Here is a 19,476-nt window from a genome sequence, read left to right on the forward strand (position 1 = left end):
TCTACTCTGGTGTAGATAAATTTGAGTAACTTATTCTAATATAGCTATGCCAGGCAGTCTTATCCACATCAGCAAGAACTTGGATGAGAATCAGTGGAGCACTGAAGCAGTTGTGCTCTGTCCAGGTAGTTATCCTCTTTGGATAAGGTGGAAAACTCAGGTTCTTCCAGCTAGGGAGTGTTCCCTGTCCATGGACATTGTTCATGTGTGGGAGTACTCTGCCCCGTAGCCTGTGCAGATTTCACTGGGGAACTACATTCTGCTTGTCAGACCATTTCATCTCTCTTTGTGAAAAGCATCTCTCCCTTTTTGAATTAAAGCACAATGCTGTTTAAAGCCCATGTAGCATTTCTATGAAAAATTAAATCAATCCATAGCTAATCTCGGTACTTCTTTGCTTTGTTTCCCTCCTGCCACACCTGAGAGTTGTGGTGGTGGTGGTGGTTTTGTCAACAGCCAGTGTCATTTTTTGTAGAGTAATCCAGCACCGCTTTATGAAAACTAGCCCTTTTCAAACGCTGCTTCTTTAGTACTCGGTCACTAGGTGTCACTACTGATCTAGGAGAAAAGCAAAGCTTTGTTTCCATTTTTGTTACAAAATTGTACAAAGCAGAAAAACATTTGTATGTAAAAACTTTTGTATTCTCTTTAAAAACTCATACCCCAAAACTCTATAGCATGGTTGGTAAGGGGCATCGTGGAGGCATTCTGTTCCCCAACTTCAGCAAAAAGTCTGTTCTCTGATCCGCTTTTAACCACAGAAACAAGGGTTAGATACTTTCCCTTTTCAGTACATGTTAACTGCTCTTAACACAGAATGATTTTAGCTGCTGCTCAAATCAAGAACCATAACTGTAAAAGGCACAGTATTTTACCTTTTTTGTAGGGTGTACGGAAAACTAGGTTGTAACAGAACAAGAAGTCAGACTATAATGCAAAAATCAATTGTCAGTAAACCTCCTGGTTGGAATTCAATTTTGAGTTTCTGGATTCCTCTTTGTGTGCTGGAATCTGTAGTTGGAAGGATTAATCAGCCTACACACAATATACGGTGATCTCAAGCGAGGCTGGAAAAATCAGACTCAAAACCTGAGCAAGTATTGAATGTTCTGGCATTTTACTATTGCATGTAGTAGAACGAAATTTGAATCTGGAGGTAAATCTCAGTCTGTTGTTGACTGATAACTCTTGGTAAATGTGAGGCACCATTTTGGAATGTATGCTGCTATTCTAAGAAAATGAACTTTCACCTTTTAGTGAAGGAAAACCTGCTTCCTTTGCTGCAGTGCTGTATAAACATCTCCTACTCATGTCTATTCTCTGCTCTTGGGATTCGACAGAGCTTAAGAAAAATAATTTAATGGAGACTGATTTCTAACCCCTGCTGAACACCTTAAAAATAAATGACTAATGATTACATTCACATTTTTCCCTTCTAATCATTTAAAGATCTGCAACTGACAGCAAAGTGTCCCACTTGAAGGGGAAAGGGGGGTTAAGTGATCCCTACGTGGATGGAATGACCAGTTATATGTTTTGTCATTCTTTGTTTTTTTTTTTTTTTTGAGGCAAAAGCTAAATTTTATGTGCCTAAGACACCTTGTGCTGGTCATAGTTCAGGGTGACTGCCTGAGCTATCAGTGGTTTCATTTTCTCTACCAGGGAGTGGCAAGTTTTTAAATAAATAGTAAAGTGGTGGTTTAGTCCTGCCTGTTGCAGATGCTTTTGAATACAAAGATGTTTCCATGGGACACAGGAAACAGCTCAGTTTCTATCATTATACCTTTACTGTGCAGTTGTGTATGTATATATTTATTTTTTGGCTATTCAGGAAAATTACCCCCCAATGCTGCTGAAGCAGCATTCAACAGAATTTTTTGTGTACAGCCTTACCGGAAGAGAAACACTTTATTTCCCATACTACTGCATGAATTATCTCAGTGCTGAAGTCTGCTAATGCACTCGTGATTATACTATGTTAATAAAACACTTTCTGGGTAAAGGGACCTGGCTTGTCACTGGGAAAATCTGTGAGTGCCTGATAGGTACCTTTGCTTGCTGATTTATTACAGAGGGCATCACCCAACTTCCCTGTTGTGACATGGAAGCTGGAAAGAATTCTATAGCACTATACCTTTCTAAATGTTAAAATGTAGAGCTTCTTTCTAGGATCACAGGTTCATATCCCAGCAGGATGACTCAGCCCCTTAGTTGGCCAAGGCACATAAGCTTAGAATTAAGAAATTCTTTGTGTTAGTCTTCTGAAAATAACCATAATAACAGAAGTCCTGTGTCCATACTGAGAAAGCTAATCATTCTCTGGACTTCTTCCTCAAAATACCTCTCCTTTCTTCCTCTTCTCTGCCTTCTTCTCTATCTTCTTCTCCATTATTTACAAGTTTAGCTGCCTCGCTCTGCTTGTTTGTCACTCAAGAAGTCTCGGACAGTTGTGCAACCTTCAAGGTAAAATCTGCTCTCATGTCCTAAAACATGGAAATACTGAGAAAAGGAGAAATCTGACTGCTTTGCCAGCAAGGGAGACAGAGGAGGGAGACAGAAATATGTAAGAACAATCGCAAATGATTTGCAAATTAGAGTCTGTGGAACTTCAGTTGGATGACATGTCAGTAGCTCCAAATTTATGTTCTTTTAAAGGTATTTGCTCCCATATTTCCTCCTGAAGCTTTCATATGTCCTATGTACACAGAAAACTCTGAACACCCTCCCCACAGAGCCAAGAAAACGTTTCCTTTAAATCTGCGACAGCAACAGCACTGTTGTCCATGTGTTTAATAAGAGCAGAATTACACTAATGTTCCTGTTACATGTGAGCAAATATAGTAAGTATTTCCACAATGGCTACATCTGGGATTTTGTAATGCTCACTGCTTTAACCAGTTTAAATAAAGCAAGGCAAGCCTGAACCTAAATACCCCAATCTGGTCTGCTAAACAAGTTCTGTCCTGAGTCTTTGTGTATATCCTAAATCTTTCTCCAGCTGTTAGGCAAAACAAATGCATAATTAAGGAGAACTGCCCCTTATTACTATTTTATTTCCTGATAAAGATATTAAATTAAATTAAAAGGAATTTCCCCAAAAGCCCCCATTCCAAACCCAATCCCTACACTGACAAGCTATTAGATTTTTGCAAAACAGAATGAGAAACAAAAAATCTACTTTCAGGCTTTTAGATTTGTGCAGTTTAATTGTTGGTCTATTTCCCTGATAAGGTGAGGCTAGTCCCATGTCACTGGGGGAATGGTATCCTGCTGTGTTTTTCCATCCTCATTTACAATGATTATGTTATCAGGCTAGCCAGGCAAAAGGGTGGAGCAACTATAATTTCAAAGCAGGATTAGGTTGAAATAACGAGGTCACCAAGTTGTGGTTGTCATGGCAACGTCACATCTAAGAATATGGGATGCTTCTAGGAGATGAGGCAAGCCTAGAGTCTCTCTCCCTTTCCACAAAATCCCAGGCTATTTCTATAAAATTGCTTAATTGCTTTTAAACATTTTTTTTCCAAAGTAGCTTTTGACACAACAGTGAATGCAAATTCTATTTCTTTTTATTGACAGTGTCTTAAGGATATGTTTATCTCTGACTTGCTATTGATTCTGTTTTCTTGTCTTCTTTTGAGTGTATATTTTGGCTGTCTTTAACAGATCTTTTGTTTTAAATATATTACAAAAGCTTGAGATAATTCAACCAGCATTCAGGTGTTTTGATTCTACCTGAGGCTTCACTATCTGCTGAAACACAGGGTTCTCTGTCAGATCATATACTGCCCTGGGACCTTTCCCACACTCACACCTAAAGGACAGTGTTTTTATTAACTCTACTAACTCTTGGATTTCCATGCTAGCGATAGTTTGTATCTGTTTCTTTGTATTGTTTTATCTTTTTTACTTACGTGTTAAAATCCTCTTTTTTATTGTGGCATCTAAAAATTACTGTTTTTAAACACAGTTTTTGTCATTGTTTCAGGTTGTACTGAGTCGGACAAATCTGCATGGCTGTAGAGCCTTACCGCATAGTGTCACCGCTCCTTACAGGCTTTCATGGGAACTTTGTGGTACAAACTCCTAATAAGCAAAATAGGCAGTAGCCAGGTTAGGTTGTTTGTTTTTGTTTTATTATGCAAAATMGCACCAAAAAGACTTTTCTTATCTTTCTCAGCTTTTACCCTTGCTTTAATGTTGGTGAAACATTATCATGTAAATCTCATGACACACAGTTTTATTGCAGTCAATTTGATTTTGTGATTTTTGTTGCCAAACAACTACTGCTATCAGTGTAATATGGTGTTTAAGTGTACAGGGCTCAGGGGTTTGTGAAGTAAGGGAGCAAGTTACAAAAATTGTAAAGGAGTTGGGATAGACTATAATGGTAGGGTATAGTTTTTAGAAGTGCATAGTTTGGGAGCAGTGGCTCCGAAGAAGCCTAAATTGTTTCACAAGATCTTGTTGAAGCCTTTTGTCAATGATGTGGCGTTTACAAAGGGAAGTCGCTGGGTATCTGGGTTCCATGCACTGTGCCATCACTGTGGTGGGTCAGGATGTGAGATCTTGCTGTAACCGTCTCCTCCGCTGTGCCAGTTCCCTCCCTTTCTTTACATATCAGCCTAGTTACATGGAACCTGCAGCAACACGATGGACCTTGAGACCGCTATGCTTTTCTCAGATTTTGGGTGAAATAAGCAGGTGGATGTTCAGACAGATAAAGACATACACACAAATGATCAGATAAGGCCCATTGCCTTGGGGCTTATGGAAACCGTAGGGTGGAGGTTCCTAGGAATAGGAAACAGACTGAAAAAAGATGGCTTTTGTAACTCTGTAAGAACACCATCAAGCTTGCCATATATCTGACTTCTGTGGTCAGAAACTCCTTGGTTTAAAAAAAATGAAAGCAGACAAAAAATACCTTAGTGTCTTGTTTCAAGGACAGGAGATGCAAGGTTTAAAGGCATGTGGTGTTTTTAGACAACCTGATTTTTGGCTGACATCAGACTGCCTTCATGAGGCAGTGTGGATGATGTTTTCCGTTTCCCTTCTTCCTCTTCTCCACTGTTCCGTTAGTGTCCGGCATCTTGCTCTCTGACCTGCTGGGGAGTCAGCTGCAAGGTGCATGATTTCCATCAGTAGCTAGACCAGTTGCTCAGTTCTAGGAGTAACAGGAAAAAAAAAAATCTCAGCTTTGGTGTGGAATGCGCTGTTGAACCAGTGGGTAGCAGGGTAGTGCTTGCTCTCTGACTTTGTTCTGATGAGGCCACTCTGTTATTTTTCACAAAGGATGAGAGCCTTGCATGGCATCATGTCTATGATTGTTGATGGATTCCAGCCAGCTGAATAAGTTCCATATTTAACAGGTCTGCCACCTATGATGGTGTATGCAAATAAGATTTTTTCCTTGTTTTGGCAGGTTTGTACCTTGTCCTGAGAGAAACTATAGATTACTTTTGAATGGATTGAGTGTTTTTTTTATGACTTTATGATCTAATTTTCTTCAGTGAGCTGAAGAACTGATCTGGGAAAAAGGAAAAATTTAAAACCAAATTGTCAGTGAGTGTATCCACCAGATGGTGATGTTCTACCAAATTATTTGCACACTGATCTTGCAGTAAAAATCTTGTATTTTGAGAGAATTCTGAATACTTTTTAAATTTGAGATGAGTGAGTCTTCCTGTTGCTTCACTGATAATTAGGCTTGGAAAAAGACTGTATCTGTGCCCATGATAAACATACTATCTTGTATGTGCCCTGTGCAGTAAGGAATGGGAAAAAAATCTATAGCTTATACCATACTGAAACTGGGCAAATGCTATCAAATGTAGCAAGTTTTACATGGCTGTTTTACAGTTGCAGAAGACAGTGAATCTGACAGACTTGTTTACTGTTTGGGGCAATTTATTTCTGTGAGAAAGTGTCAGGATGAGAAGGGTGAGGAGGGTTTGTATTGCTCTATTTTTCCATGGTTCCTCTTTCCTTAGCCTGGAGGATCATATGGATGAATGCCAAAGGTTTGGTTTTCTGGGTGGGGCTTCATCTGCATCTCAAGCAGGAAAGGAACAGATCTGCTGCATTTATCCTCCCTTTTCCTTGGCTGCTTGTTGAGTTGAACAGCCCTCAGGAAAACTGTTATGGAAAGTTACACAATTTAAAGTCTAGCTTTTCCATCTTGATATACAATAAACATCAGTGCAGCTTATGCACATGCATTACAGCCACCAGTATGGAAAGAACTTGGCTATTAAAAATTGTTAGAGTTATTGATTTAGTTTGTGGAATAACTGCCAATAAAATTGAGTCCTTCAAAAGTCTTCCACTTTTGATTTAACAGATTAAAAGTTTATTGAAAAACATGCACAGAATGTTTTTCTGTTTGGTCCTAAATTATAATCAGAAAAATCAAAATGAAAATTTGTTATTCTGTTTTATTTGTCTCTTTCCAGTTGTCAATGATACTGTTATGCACTCAGAACTCCAGCAAAGCTATTCTATAGGATATCAACCATCTGTAAATACAAACCGTGCCATATTTGATCCAAAAAGGTAGTAAGGGGGCCAGTTAACACACCTGCTAAAATCACAATTCCTAGTGGGAATGCTCTTCCCAGACAGAATATCAGGGAGAGCAAAGCTAATCTTAAAGTTAAGTTTGCCAAAGAAAACACTTGTTCTTAGCTTAAAAAAAAAAACAAAAGAATGAAATCAAAGTGTTATTGTAACATGATACTTTCTGTACAAAACAGCAAATTAGAATAAGTGTTTCAGTAAAAGTGACTTCTGTAAATGAATTCTGAATTTCAAGGATGCTTTGCCTTTTCTGAAAGTAATGTCCTGGTTTGGGAAGGTTCCAGCAGTAATGTTGGGGCAGGTCTGATTGTGGGAATACTGATACTGTTGGTATTGATATGGTTCACATGTCCAGATTCAATTCTCCTCTTCGCCACAGACTTCCTGGTAGAGGTGGAGCACCAAGGGCCACAGTGCATTTGAAGGGAAATGGGATGATGTTCCTTCTTCCTGTCAGGATGACATTAATTACAAGCTGCAGATGCTGCCCATCTCCGTCAATACTGTTGATCCAGTTCTCTTCATGTCCTTAACTTTTTTGTTCTTAAGCAGGACAGCCGGGCCGATTTTGTGTGGTTGCATCAATACCATGAACACAAGTGTGATATTCTCCCCATCCCTAGCTACAGTTAGCTGCATTTGCAGAGCTAATGTGTATATGCCCCTCGTTTTGTGTTTTTTCTTTTCCTTTTGAAGATAGAAAGATAAATAGACCTCTCTCATGACCAGTATTCATTGGTCACTTCTTTGACTTGTTCTCACCAGCCTGTTTTTCCTTTTTTCATTCTGCACTGCCATTTGTTGAAGGAGAAAAACAACTCAGTTTGCTGTATGGCGTATCTCTGACGTAGAGTTTTTAATGGTGTAACTTTGTAAGTAGCCTTATCAGTGAAATGACTTGAGGTACTTGGACTGGACTGTACCAGCCAGGAGAAGCAAAGTGATTCAGGCTTTTTTTTTTGGTACTGTACAGGTCCATGGATGACTTGCTCATTGAGTTGTTTTCCTCCTGAGGGGAAGTGCAATTTGAATCCTGGTTTCTGTTTGATGGATGTCACTGAACATTCAGGAGTGCGTGAGAGAGCTTACAGGAGTCTTCCAAGTACTGTAACATTCACTAGGAAATTACTGAGGGACTTGTGAAATCTCAAAAACCTAACAGATATTCCTATGCACTCTTGCTACGTGTAGGTGGATGGCACTGTGCTTGCCCTGTATTGTAGCTGAAAACATGCCGCCCGTTTATTTTGCTACACACATGCAGTGTTTGAGTGGTGGCCAGAAATGTTTGTAAACTCACTGAGATTCTTCAGCATTTGTCTTCAGGTATTTGGTTTGGTCACATACTTTGACAAAAAGTGTGATCAAAAACAAGTTGTTCTGTGAGCAACTGTCCTCTGTATTATGGATTTGTGTATGATGGTTGGATTCCCTGCTGTCTAATATCAGTGAAGTTCTGACAGTAGCTTTTCCCATGGGTAAGACAGCATTCACCCATGTAGATTTTCTGTTGTCTAATAAGGATTTAGTTCACACTCTTGGTCTTCCATCAGTAAATACACTGATAAGGTCTCTCTTCTCTGACCAGCTGTTTATTTCAATGAAATGTATAGGAAAATAGTAACTTTTAAACCATTGCTGTTCTGTCAGATCTGGTTGAGATTTGCCAAACTTTTGTAAGAAAGAAGAGGGCAGACTGACAGATAAGGAGTCACACTGTGATTGCATAACCTTGTTTCCTATGAAACCAGGCTAACAAAGAGGCATTAGATGGCCTATGTTCAAACCTGTCCCAGACAAGGGAATCTTGAAAAGGAAATGGTGCTTGTAGTGTCATTCAGGCTATCTCTGTGAAACGTATGCTGGGTTGGCACCTAGACTTCAGTGAAACTGCCCAACTAAATTGTTAGTGGGCGCTCTGCCATTTGAACAGATGGGTATGTGTAGGCAGTGAGTAGTCATGTTTGTTCTTCATTTGTGGGAATTTAGACCAGAATTTGAAATACCATGAAGCATAAAAAGGAAAATGCTTGGTTAGGGTATCCTCAGGTTTACATCCAAACAGCTAGGTATCTTGACCATTTGCCCTGTTGCAGAGGGGGCAGTCAGTAAGCTAGTCTAGGACAGGACATGTGACAGAAATAGTTTTTGGCTTGAATACTTCACCCATCTCTATACCCATATTTCTCAATTCATTCTGTCTCACCAATCCAATCCATTTTCCCTGTGACTCTTTAGACAATGTTATTTTTACTTTTGAATCCTTTTTAACGACTTTTCCATATCTGTTGCGTTTAGTTCCAGCTTCCCTGTGGTTGTAATTGTGAGCTATTCCAGCTGTGCCTGGAATTCTGCTCAGTTCTTCCCATCTTGCCTATTTACTGGGATAAAGTTACTTGTCAATGCGTGTGGGTATATAAACAAATTGCTATGAGTAAGTTAGGCTGGAAACCTACAGTGTGTCAACATAACTGTGGGACTGCATTCTGTTACCTGGCTGTAAATATAAGTCATTTTCTCCCAATCTCTTAGCATTTTCTGCATATGCACTATTGAGTGTGATGAGGCATATAAGTAGTTATTGCGGCATAGTTATCACATTATATGTAACCTTATGGTAACTTCCATGTATACTCAATGCAGGCTTTCTTCAAAACATTTATCCATCTCCAGTTTTGTAGCTGGTATTAAAAGCAGTTTTAGGCTCTGTGTACATTAGGAGGGATTTGCAATGTTGCTGTGGCAGCAAAACCTTCTAGTAGAGACATAGGTTATACCAACAAAACAATTTTTTGGCTACAGTGGTCTATACTTGTTCATCAAACAATAAGCTAGGTCATTTAAAAGAAAGACTTTTTTGTTTGTGACTTTGGTCTATGCTAAGGTTTTGGCCAGAATGTTTATGTCAGATAGGTCTGATTTTTAACACTTTCCTTCTTGATGTCAGTAATCTAAGCAAATCTTTAGATGCACACCTGGTCTTACTGAAAGCACACATGTTCTGTAATAATGTGAGATAGTAACACGGAGCGATGAAATTTTGAGCCTGGCCCTTCATCTGTTCACGCTGTGTGGTATTACTTTGAATGTCTGCACTACGTATTCTGTCTCATTTAGATCAAGTCTCATGAGACAGGGACCACATCTTTCCCGCTGTATCTCTCAGCCTCAGACACCTTGATGGCACTCAAGAAATAATAAATAATTTAAGGCCAATACTGTTGAGGGTTTTACCACATATGGAGTGTTTCTGGCCCATTTGAAGCAGAGGAAATAGTATGCAGGAAGTCAAAGGGGTGGCTAAGGTCAGAGTCAGGGCTTGCAGAGTCTCTGGCAACTTTCTTAGGCACATGTTAAAACAAGTGTCCTTCAGATTCCAGGGGAAACTGACTGGCAATGTGCATCGCCTTCTGTAGGCTTACGTGTGTGTAGAGCCCGTCTCCCAGATAGGGCCTTTCGTGCATATTTCTGTCTGCTGGTTTGGAAGCTTTCTCTTCTATTTATGCAAAATCGTACTAACACAAGGGATAGCCATGTGTTTTGTGACTTAAAAGGGACCTATATAAACATAATTTTCTTGGTTCCTTGTTCATAAATGAACGGATGCACACTTGCACAAATGCAGTACATCATACACAGAACAGCTGCTCTACTGCAAGTAAGGGGAGGGGAAAAAAACCCAGATGTCCAGAACAGGGTAGCCTGAGCAGTCAGTCAACAGCCTTAATCGCTTGCTAGGCAGGGACAACTTGAGAGCCGCCAGAATAACTGCCTGTGGATCTCGCCAAGGAGCCAAATACCCTGGCTGAGACTGTAATATACAGGCTGGCATCTGGGCTCTCTGATTGTCATCAGTCCCTGAGCACCAAAGAGGAGGAAGAGGATAATAGTAATTGAAATGCTCGCTGCAGCATTTTAAAATAAATTATTTCAAATATTTTCATTAAAAATCCCAGTATTGGGAAAATAATTAAACGTGTTTTTTAAGACAGGGGAAAAGTAGTGGTATCAAAGCAATGTAAGGCTGCTTTTAAGGGACTGTTGTTTAAATCGCTGTGTATAGTTTCCTTTGCTTAGATTTTCCCTCCACACTGCACTTCCACTCTTCATTTAGGCTCAAGATCATTTGCATTTATTCCTGTAGGCACAATAATTGCTATTTGTATGGAGATAGGTGTAATACAGTCAAGACACTGTGGAAGTGCATGACTGCACCTCAGTTTCCCTTTATGTGCCCCTGGGATACTTGCGTGCAGCAAAGTTGATATATTCACCAAGTCACCTCTTTGAGTGTGCTTTGCTCTCCCATTCATTGTTATGTCCCTTTTGCAGGCTCTCTTATATGATGTGAAAGCCAGCAGCCTTAATGTGATGTGAGAGAAGTCAATTCTACCCTACATCTTTACCTCCAGTGCCTTGTAACATGGAACATATGTTAAATTAGGGCTAGAGTGCCTAGTCCCAGGTCTGCCATTAAGCTAAGTTAAAATGTCTGAGACTTACCATCCTTGTATGACTCTAGGCTCTATACCTTGAAGCATGTGACATTGTTTAATAGTTTCATAGATGTAGCAACTGAAAACTTGAGAAAAGTTGGCCAAGCCAGAGGCAGAGCACAAGTTTCCAGTAAGCTTAATTGTTTCATCTACTTTGCCGTAATATAGACTTTAACAGAAAGAATGTCCTGAGCCCAGCACTTGTGTAATCCACCATTACATTTTATGCCTCTGTTTCTCTACAGCAGCTAAACCTGCACTGAGGTTTCCGAATCTGCTGCTGTGAAGGTGAGGAGAGCTCTGCCTGCTGCTATTGGTAATAGGTGTAGGGGTTTACACATGCTTGTTTAACCAAGTGGGAAAAGGTAATGCTTTTCATATCTAGGGGTCCTGAGTTCTGTCTTCTATTGTGATCCAAACACAAGCACATTTTAATTTCCTTCTGACATCTGTAAACACTATACAGGCATACCTCGGAGATATTGCGGGTTCGGTTCCAGACCACCACAATAAAGCGAATATCGCAATAAAGCGAGTTACACGAATTTTTTGGTTTCCCAGTGCATATAAAAGTTATGTTTACACTATACTGTAGTCTATTAAGTGTGCAATAGCATTATGTCTAAAAAAACAATGTACATACCTTAATTAAAAAATACTTTATTGCTAAAAAATGCTAACCATCATCTGAGCCTTCAGCAAATCGTAATCTTTTTGCTAATGGAGGGTCTTGCCTCAGTGTTGATGGCTGCTGACTGATCAGGGTGGTGGTTGCTGAAGGTTGGGGTGGCTGTGGCAATTTCTTAAAATAAGACAGCAGTGAAGTTTGCCACATCAATTGACTCTTCCTTTCACAAAGGATTTCTCTGTAGCATGCGATGCTGTTTGATAGCATTTTACCCACAAGAGAACTTCTTGCAAAATTGGAGTCAATCCTCTCAAACCCTGCCGCTGCTTTATCAACTAAGTTGATGTAATATTCTAAATCCTTTGTTGTCATTTCAACAATGTTCACAGCATCTTCACCAGGAATAGATCCCATCTCAAGAAACCACTTTCTTTGCTCATCCATAAGAAGGAACTCCTCATCTGTTAAAGTTTTATCATGAGATTGCAGCAATTCAGTCACATCTTCAGGCTCCACTTCTAATTCTAGTTCTCTTGCTATTTCCACCACATCTGCAGTTACTTCCTCCACTGAAGTCTTGAATCTCTCAAAGTCATCCATGAGGGTGGGAATCAAATTCTTCCAAACTCCTGTTAATGTTGATATTTTGACCTCCTCCCATGAATTACGAATTTTCTTAATGGCACCCAGATTGGTGAATCCTTTCCAGAAGGTTTTCAATTTACTTTGCCCAGATCCATCAGAGGAATCACTATCTATGGCAGCTGTAGCCTTACAAAATGTATTTCTTAAATAATAAGACTTGAAAGTCAAAATTACTCCTTGATCCATGGACTGCGGAATGGATGTTGTGTTAGCAGGCATGAAAACAACATTAATCTCGTTGTACATCTCCATCAGAGCTCATGGGTGACCAGGTGCAGTGTCAATGAGCAGTAATATTTTGAAAGGTATCTTTTTTTCTGAGCAGTAGGTCTCAACAGTGGGCTGAAAATATTCAGTAAACCATGTTGTAAACAGATGTGCTGTCATCCAGGCATTGTTGTTCCATTTACAGAGCACAGGCAGAGTAGATTTAGCATAATTCTTAAAGGCCCTAGGATTTTCAGAATGGTAAATGAGCATTGGCTTCAACTTAAAGTCACCAGCTGCATTAGCCCCTAACAAGAATGTCAGCCTGTCCATTGAAGCTTTGAAGCCAGGCATTGACCTCTCCTCTCTAGCTATGAAAGTCCTAGATGGCATCTTCTTCCAATATAAGGCTGTTTCATCTACATTGAAAATCTGTTGTTTAGTGTAGCCACCTTCATCAGTTGTCTTTGCTAGATCTTCTGGATAACTTGCTGCGGTTTCTGCATCAACACTTGCTGCTTCACCTTGCACTTCCATGTTGTGGAGACGGCTTCTTTCCTTCAACCTCATGAACCAGCCTCTGCTAGCTTCAGACTTTTCTGTTGCAGCTTCCTCACCTCTCTCAGCCTTCACAGAATTGAAGAGCGTTAGGGCCTTGCTCTGGATGAGGCTTTGGCTTAAGGGAACGGTGTGGCTGGTTTGATCTTCTATCCAGACCACTAAAACTTTCTCCATATCAGCAATAAGGCTGTTTCGCTTTCTTATCGTTTGTGTGTTCACTGGATTAGCACTTTGAATTTCTTTCAAGAACTTTTCCTTTGCGTTCACAGCTTGTCTAACTGTTTGGCGCAAGAGGCCAAGCTTTCAGCCTGTCTCGGCTTTCCCCATGCCTTCCGCACTGAGCTTCATCATTTCTAGCTTTTGATTTCAAGTGAGAGACGTGCGACTCTTCCTTTCACTTGAACACTTAGAGGCCATTTGTAGGGTTATTAATTGCTCTAATTTCAATATTGTTGTGTCTCAAGGAATAGGGAGGCCCGAGGAGAGGGAGAGAGAGGGGGGAACAGCCRGTTGGTGGAGCAGTCAGAACACACACAACAGTTATCAATTAAGTTCTCCATCTTATATGGGTGCAGTTTGTGGCRCCCCAAAACAATTACAATAGTAACATCAAAGATCACAGATCGCCATAACAGATATAATAATAATGAAAAAGTTTGAAATATTGTGAGAATTACCAAAATGTGACACAGAGACATGAAGTGAGCACATGCTGTTGGAAAAATGTCGCTGATAGACTTGCTCAATGCAGGGTTGCCACAAACCTTCAATTTGTAAAAAACACAATATCTGCAAAGCGCAATAAAGCGAAGCGCAATAAAATGAGGTATGACTGTACCACAGTTTCCTCCTGAAACCAGGAAAAGAAATTGAGTGGCCACAATCTGCCAGCACTGCTGTGTTAATGTGTAATCCACTGGCAAAGAGGACTTGTAGATGTAGGGACAGAATATCTCTGTATGAGCTAGTCCACAGAGATGTGATCAGTTCTTTCTCTTTATGCCACCTGTTTTTTCTGAAATGGAAGAGATTAGTGTGATTATGAAGGCCTTGAACTCAATCCTTTGCTTTTGTTATGGCTTCAGGGGATGAAGTGTGGAAAAAACCCAGCATGCTACAAAAGAGTTATTAAAAGGACCACTGGAATAATTTTTAGAATGATTTTCTGTTGTTGGATGTTGTACTCAAAAAATAATTTAGCTTTCCTAGCAATTTCAGTTTTGCCAATGTGTTTTGCAAAACTGTTTCATATTTTATCTGGTGTGTGTTGTTTTAAATACCCACAGTCTGGGTGCTGCAGACTTAGTAGGTTCAACAACCAGAGCAGTATAGAAGATAAAGTCTTGTCAGTGCAATCAGAGAATGGACTATCTTGCCTGTTTGAGTTTTGTAAAGGCCAAAAATGTTTAATATTTAATATTTAAATGCCTTACCTTTCCAGAAAGTAAGATCTTTTTCAGCTTAAAGCTAGTGCTTATATCACAAGACACTGCTAATTAGCTGTAGAGCCTTTCACTGTCTATCCCCTACTTTAATAACACAATGTAAGAATATCAAAAAATTGTACTGCGTGAGACCACAGATCCATTTGCTTATGTAACATCCCTCAAAATAGACAGTAATGGATGACTAAGAAAAGAGCACAAGAATAAGTCAGTATACTACAATATTTCTTTTCCATGCCTTCTCCATTTTTGTTAACTTGCAGCTTAGCAACTTTCTGAATCTTAAGTTATATCCAATTGTTTATATTTAATATCCGTAACAAGTTTTTCTTTTGCTAGTTTATCTGATCACTATTTGAATCCATCCATATTTCTGGCATCCAAAGCATCCTGTTGCATTGAGTTCCAGGGTTATTTAGACATTAGGTAGAAACCTGATTCTTTTTGAATCCTGCCTGGATCAGCAGGGATTAATATTTGCTCCTATTAAATGGAAAATTCTTGAGATAGTAGTCTGAGCTGCTCATCAGACTGTCCAACGTACTTTACTTTGAATTGTAAACTCTTAAGGAGTGAGAGCACGTTCTGTGTGTTCAGTGCCAGATTCACTTGGGTCAATTAGTAAGAGCTTTTGTAGCAGGTTGCTAAATTGCCTCTTGTTAGAATTTATGAAGAGTGGTAACAGGTGTATTTGTCAACATAGTAATGGACTGGGAGAGATCAAAACTCTGTAGAGCATATATCCAGTTATTAAAAATTCAGACTCATGGCATAATTTTTGAGTGATTTTCTGATATCCCCAAAATGGGCTGAAAGGAGACTTGAGATCACTACCTGTTGCATCTTAATGATTGTGTGCTTAATCATCTTTTTTCAGTCCTTTTGTCAGTTGTACATAGAGAATAAATAGGACTCTGCTTTCTGTTCCTTCCCTTCTTTGGTGTAAAACTTGGCTTCTTCGGTTTTATTTTTCCCCTTCTCTGAAGTATGATAGCTTGGCTAGCCACAGAGCACTGAATGAGTTGTACTAGTGTTCATAGCAATATTAAAAATGTCTCATATTTCAAGTTAGTAAGTAATTTTCCCCCATGTCAGATTGTGACCATGCAGGGTATTTTGCTTTCATCTTCTATAGTGAGGAGAGTATCCTAGGATACTAGGATACTACACATTCTCTAAAGAAATTCCCTGCTATCATAGGGGCCTATGAGACTGAATCTCCAACTCTTTTCCTTTATAACATTGTAGTATGTGGCTTTTGTGATTTTCTGTTATGTTTCAGACAGCAAGATGGGGAGCACATTAGGGTCAATTAGTGACAAGAAGCATGTATGTTCATGTGTTCTTCTGAACTAGGTATCTATTACATGATTAACTGTGATGATTGCGATTCAGGTATGTAGTTAGCCTAGATTTCTAGTTTTACACACACACACACACACACACAGAGGCACATGTGTGCATGTGCAACACACACACACACACACACACACACAAACACACACACACACACACCCCACATACAAAATTGCAGATTTTTCGAGCTCTGACATAATTTTTACATTTTTCAGATTGGCTACACTATAGTGGCTGTCCTAGGAAGTATTCACCTTTGCTCTTTGGACTTTTAAATGTTTCTTCAGGCCCTTAACTCTGACTTTGCAACTTTACCAGAGCAAAGACGCCAGTTCATCTTGTTCTGTGCCAGCGTTTTTTGCCAGTCCACTCCAGAACTTTGGCCACTGTATTTCCTTAGGCAGCTGTTCATCTCTCAGCCTCTAAAAGGCTTCTCATCAAGTCTGTTTCCACAAAGGAGGAAAGCAGTTAATTCCACAGTAAGCACCATTTCTAGCCTGCTGTCCTTTTCTACCTGAGAGGTTAGGAAGGTTTTACCCTCTGAGTGTGGATTTCACTTTGGGGAAATTTCAGATCCTTTGATTCAGAATAAAATCTGACCAAAGAAGAGTTGAGGCTAATCTCTCTTTAAATGCTAGTTCACCAAGAAATCATATTTCATGCTCAAAGTTCTTTGTCATGTAATAAGTACAATTAAAGTAGTCTACCACATCAAAGTGGCATGGGGATAAGCTAACTGAAGATTTCCTTATACCTGCTGAGTCCTCTTCTGCTTCCTAGAGTAGAAGGGAATCTCTCTAGGGAGAGATTCTTTTGGAGGAAATAAGCTTCTGTATGCTTCTGTCTCCTAGCTCGGTGTTTCTGCTTGAAGAAAGAAGCCACAGATTAGCTAGGGCTCAACTGAGAATGGTGTTCATATGGTCAGAAGATACAGCCTGAAGAGGGGGCACTCCTGCCTTTCCTGGCTAAAGAAGTACAGCCCTTTCTACCCCAAGCCTGTTAGGTTAATAGTGGTGATAGCTTTGTAGTTATCTTCCAGGTTTTGAACCTTCAGGATATACTCAGGGCAGGTTCATGGTTTTCTCTGCCAAAAAGGCAACCCTCCCCCTTTTTTCTTTTTAAAGTCCAAATTCTCTCAAAATAACAGGCCTTAAGGAACTAGAGTATTAAAAATAGATAAGCAGATAACATCTCAGTATCATGATTGGTGCTAAAATCACAGGGGATTGTCAGTGTCACTTGGTCTTTGCTTTTTTTCAGTCCTTAGTAGAACCAATATTCTTCCAAATTGCAACTGTATGGGTACAGGAGCATTCGTGAAGTGACATGGGCAGGCACGGTGTTAGGTTTAAATCTGATGTGCTCAGATATACATTTGAGCAAGGTCGGGGATTCAGAGAAGAGGTTGGGACAAGGGAAAATGAATGTATTTCAGCTTCACCAACTACACAAATATAAGCCCTTTTCAGATGTGAGGACCTTTGCATTATGTATCTTACCTCCAAGAAGTTAACTTTTGGGCCTGGTTGGGTTTGGAAATGTTGTGCTGTCATAACAAGTGATGGCATGTGAAAAACAAACTCTCTCAGCTAGCTCTGAGACTCCCTAAAGCATTGGGTGAAGTTCTGCTTGGGAGTGTGCCAGCTTCCTTTGGCATAAATCCTGGCAAAAATGCCTGGCACTAGAAAGTCTGCCAGGAGGAAAGGTTACAACAGCAAAAAGCTGCTGCAACAGTCCTTCTGCCAAAGGCTGTTCCAAGAGGCCACTGCAACCCAGAGGACAGGTAGTTTGAAAGAGAGGCAAGCATGGCCTGCAGATGTGCAGAAATGGCAACTCTTATCAGCGGTGCTCTGCTGGAACACCTAAGTTCACATAAATCTATTTATCCTGGCATACAGCCTGAGAGAGAGGTAGCATTAACATGACCTATTCTTCTCATGGGGCCAAAAGGGCATCACTGCTGGAGGGAATTGTAACTCCCTTCTCAATGCACTACCTTTAGTAAATCCAACTTTACTAGCCTTTGTAGCCCACGCAACGTTAAAAGGTCAGGAGTATTTTGCTCTGAGTAGGTTACTTGGAAGATCTTCCCATGGAGTCCTGAATCTTAGGCCTGAGGGTGCCATGGATTATTTTGCAAGGCCTAGTGCAGGCAACAGAAACAAGATCAAGATGTCTCCTGCTCAGTTGCCAAGTAAAGAAACTTTGCCCAGGACTAAAAGGTGATGCAGTCTTAAAGAGAAGCAAGAGTAATAAAGTAAATCATGACATGGAAATGCGATTGGCTTTTTGCAACGTACTGCAGAATGGGGCTTTGCAAAGATGTTAGTCTAAGAGCAGTGGAGGACCTATATTACACAGCCTGCTCAGAGATTTTGATAGAAATCCTTGTGCCAAATCCGACAGAATTTGAACCTGTTTCTTCTCTGAGCAGAAGCCTAGACTTGAAATTGTCCAAGGTAATGGAAGTCCAGTCCAGCTCTTACATAAAATTGCTTGCAAAAGCCAAGATGACAAAAAGAGACTGAGGCTATGGTTCTATGATTATTAATAGCAGATCTGTGCTCTGGAGAATCATCTAGTGGGACTAACTGGATCTGGATCAGGCATAGGCACATAAATGCATTTCTGTCAATTTAGTCAGAACATGATAGGAGGTTTGTGCCGCCTTTTTTACTTTTATACTGATTTTATGCTGATTGTAGAAGGACAGGTTATATCTGATCTAAAATAAAGCCTGACAGTACAAATGTTTTTGAACAAATATGAACTGTCAAAGTGAGTTTAAGCTCTTTTATAAGTCCTGTAGACACAGCATTTTTGGTCTGCTTACTTAGGAACCCTTAAGTTACATTTATTGTCTCATTGAACCGCAGCATGAGTTTTTCCAAACCGAAAGTCCTACTGACATAACCTACAAATTATATTGCATGAATTTCTGGTAAACAGAACCACTTCCTCTCTTGGTACTTCTCTGCCTGGTGTGTGCTTTTGTTCACATAACTGGGTGTAGACGAGCAGATGAAAAGCTCCCTGTGATATCTCAGCACCAGCCAGGCCTCCTAGAACAGCAGACTGAACAGAGGGAGCTCAATCAACATAGTTGCATCTTCCTACTAAGACTGATTATTGCTAAGACACCTTATTCCTAAGAGCAGTTACCCTGGTTATACAGATCTGGACCAGAGGAACCACATTTGTTGTGGTATTTGGTTCTCCTATCATCTCTACATGTTGTGACCTTCTCCTTTTCCACTCTCTTTCTTTTCTTCTTTGCCTTCTGTTTATGGAGAGTCCTATTTAGCTGGTCAAAAATGCCTCTTTTTGTTACACTTGCGTGAGGTCATAATTTGGAAGGCAACTGAAAGCCTTCTGTCTTAAACAGGTTGATGGTGGTACATGTTCCCCATTCTCACAATAGCTGATAAAACTTTGTGCGGCATCTGACTCTCACCAGTGACGTTCTCAGCAAAAACTGCATTTCCAGTCTTTGCTGTTTGTTGTTCTTTTCCCTCACCTTCTTGTGTCTGTTTGTATTGTTTTGTTTTCAAGGAACCAA

Source organism: Apteryx rowi, unplaced genomic scaffold, assembly GCF_003343035.1.
Source record: "Apteryx rowi isolate R43461 unplaced genomic scaffold, aptRow1 scaffold_409, whole genome shotgun sequence".
Lineage (NCBI taxonomy): Eukaryota > Metazoa > Chordata > Aves > Apterygiformes > Apterygidae > Apteryx > Apteryx rowi.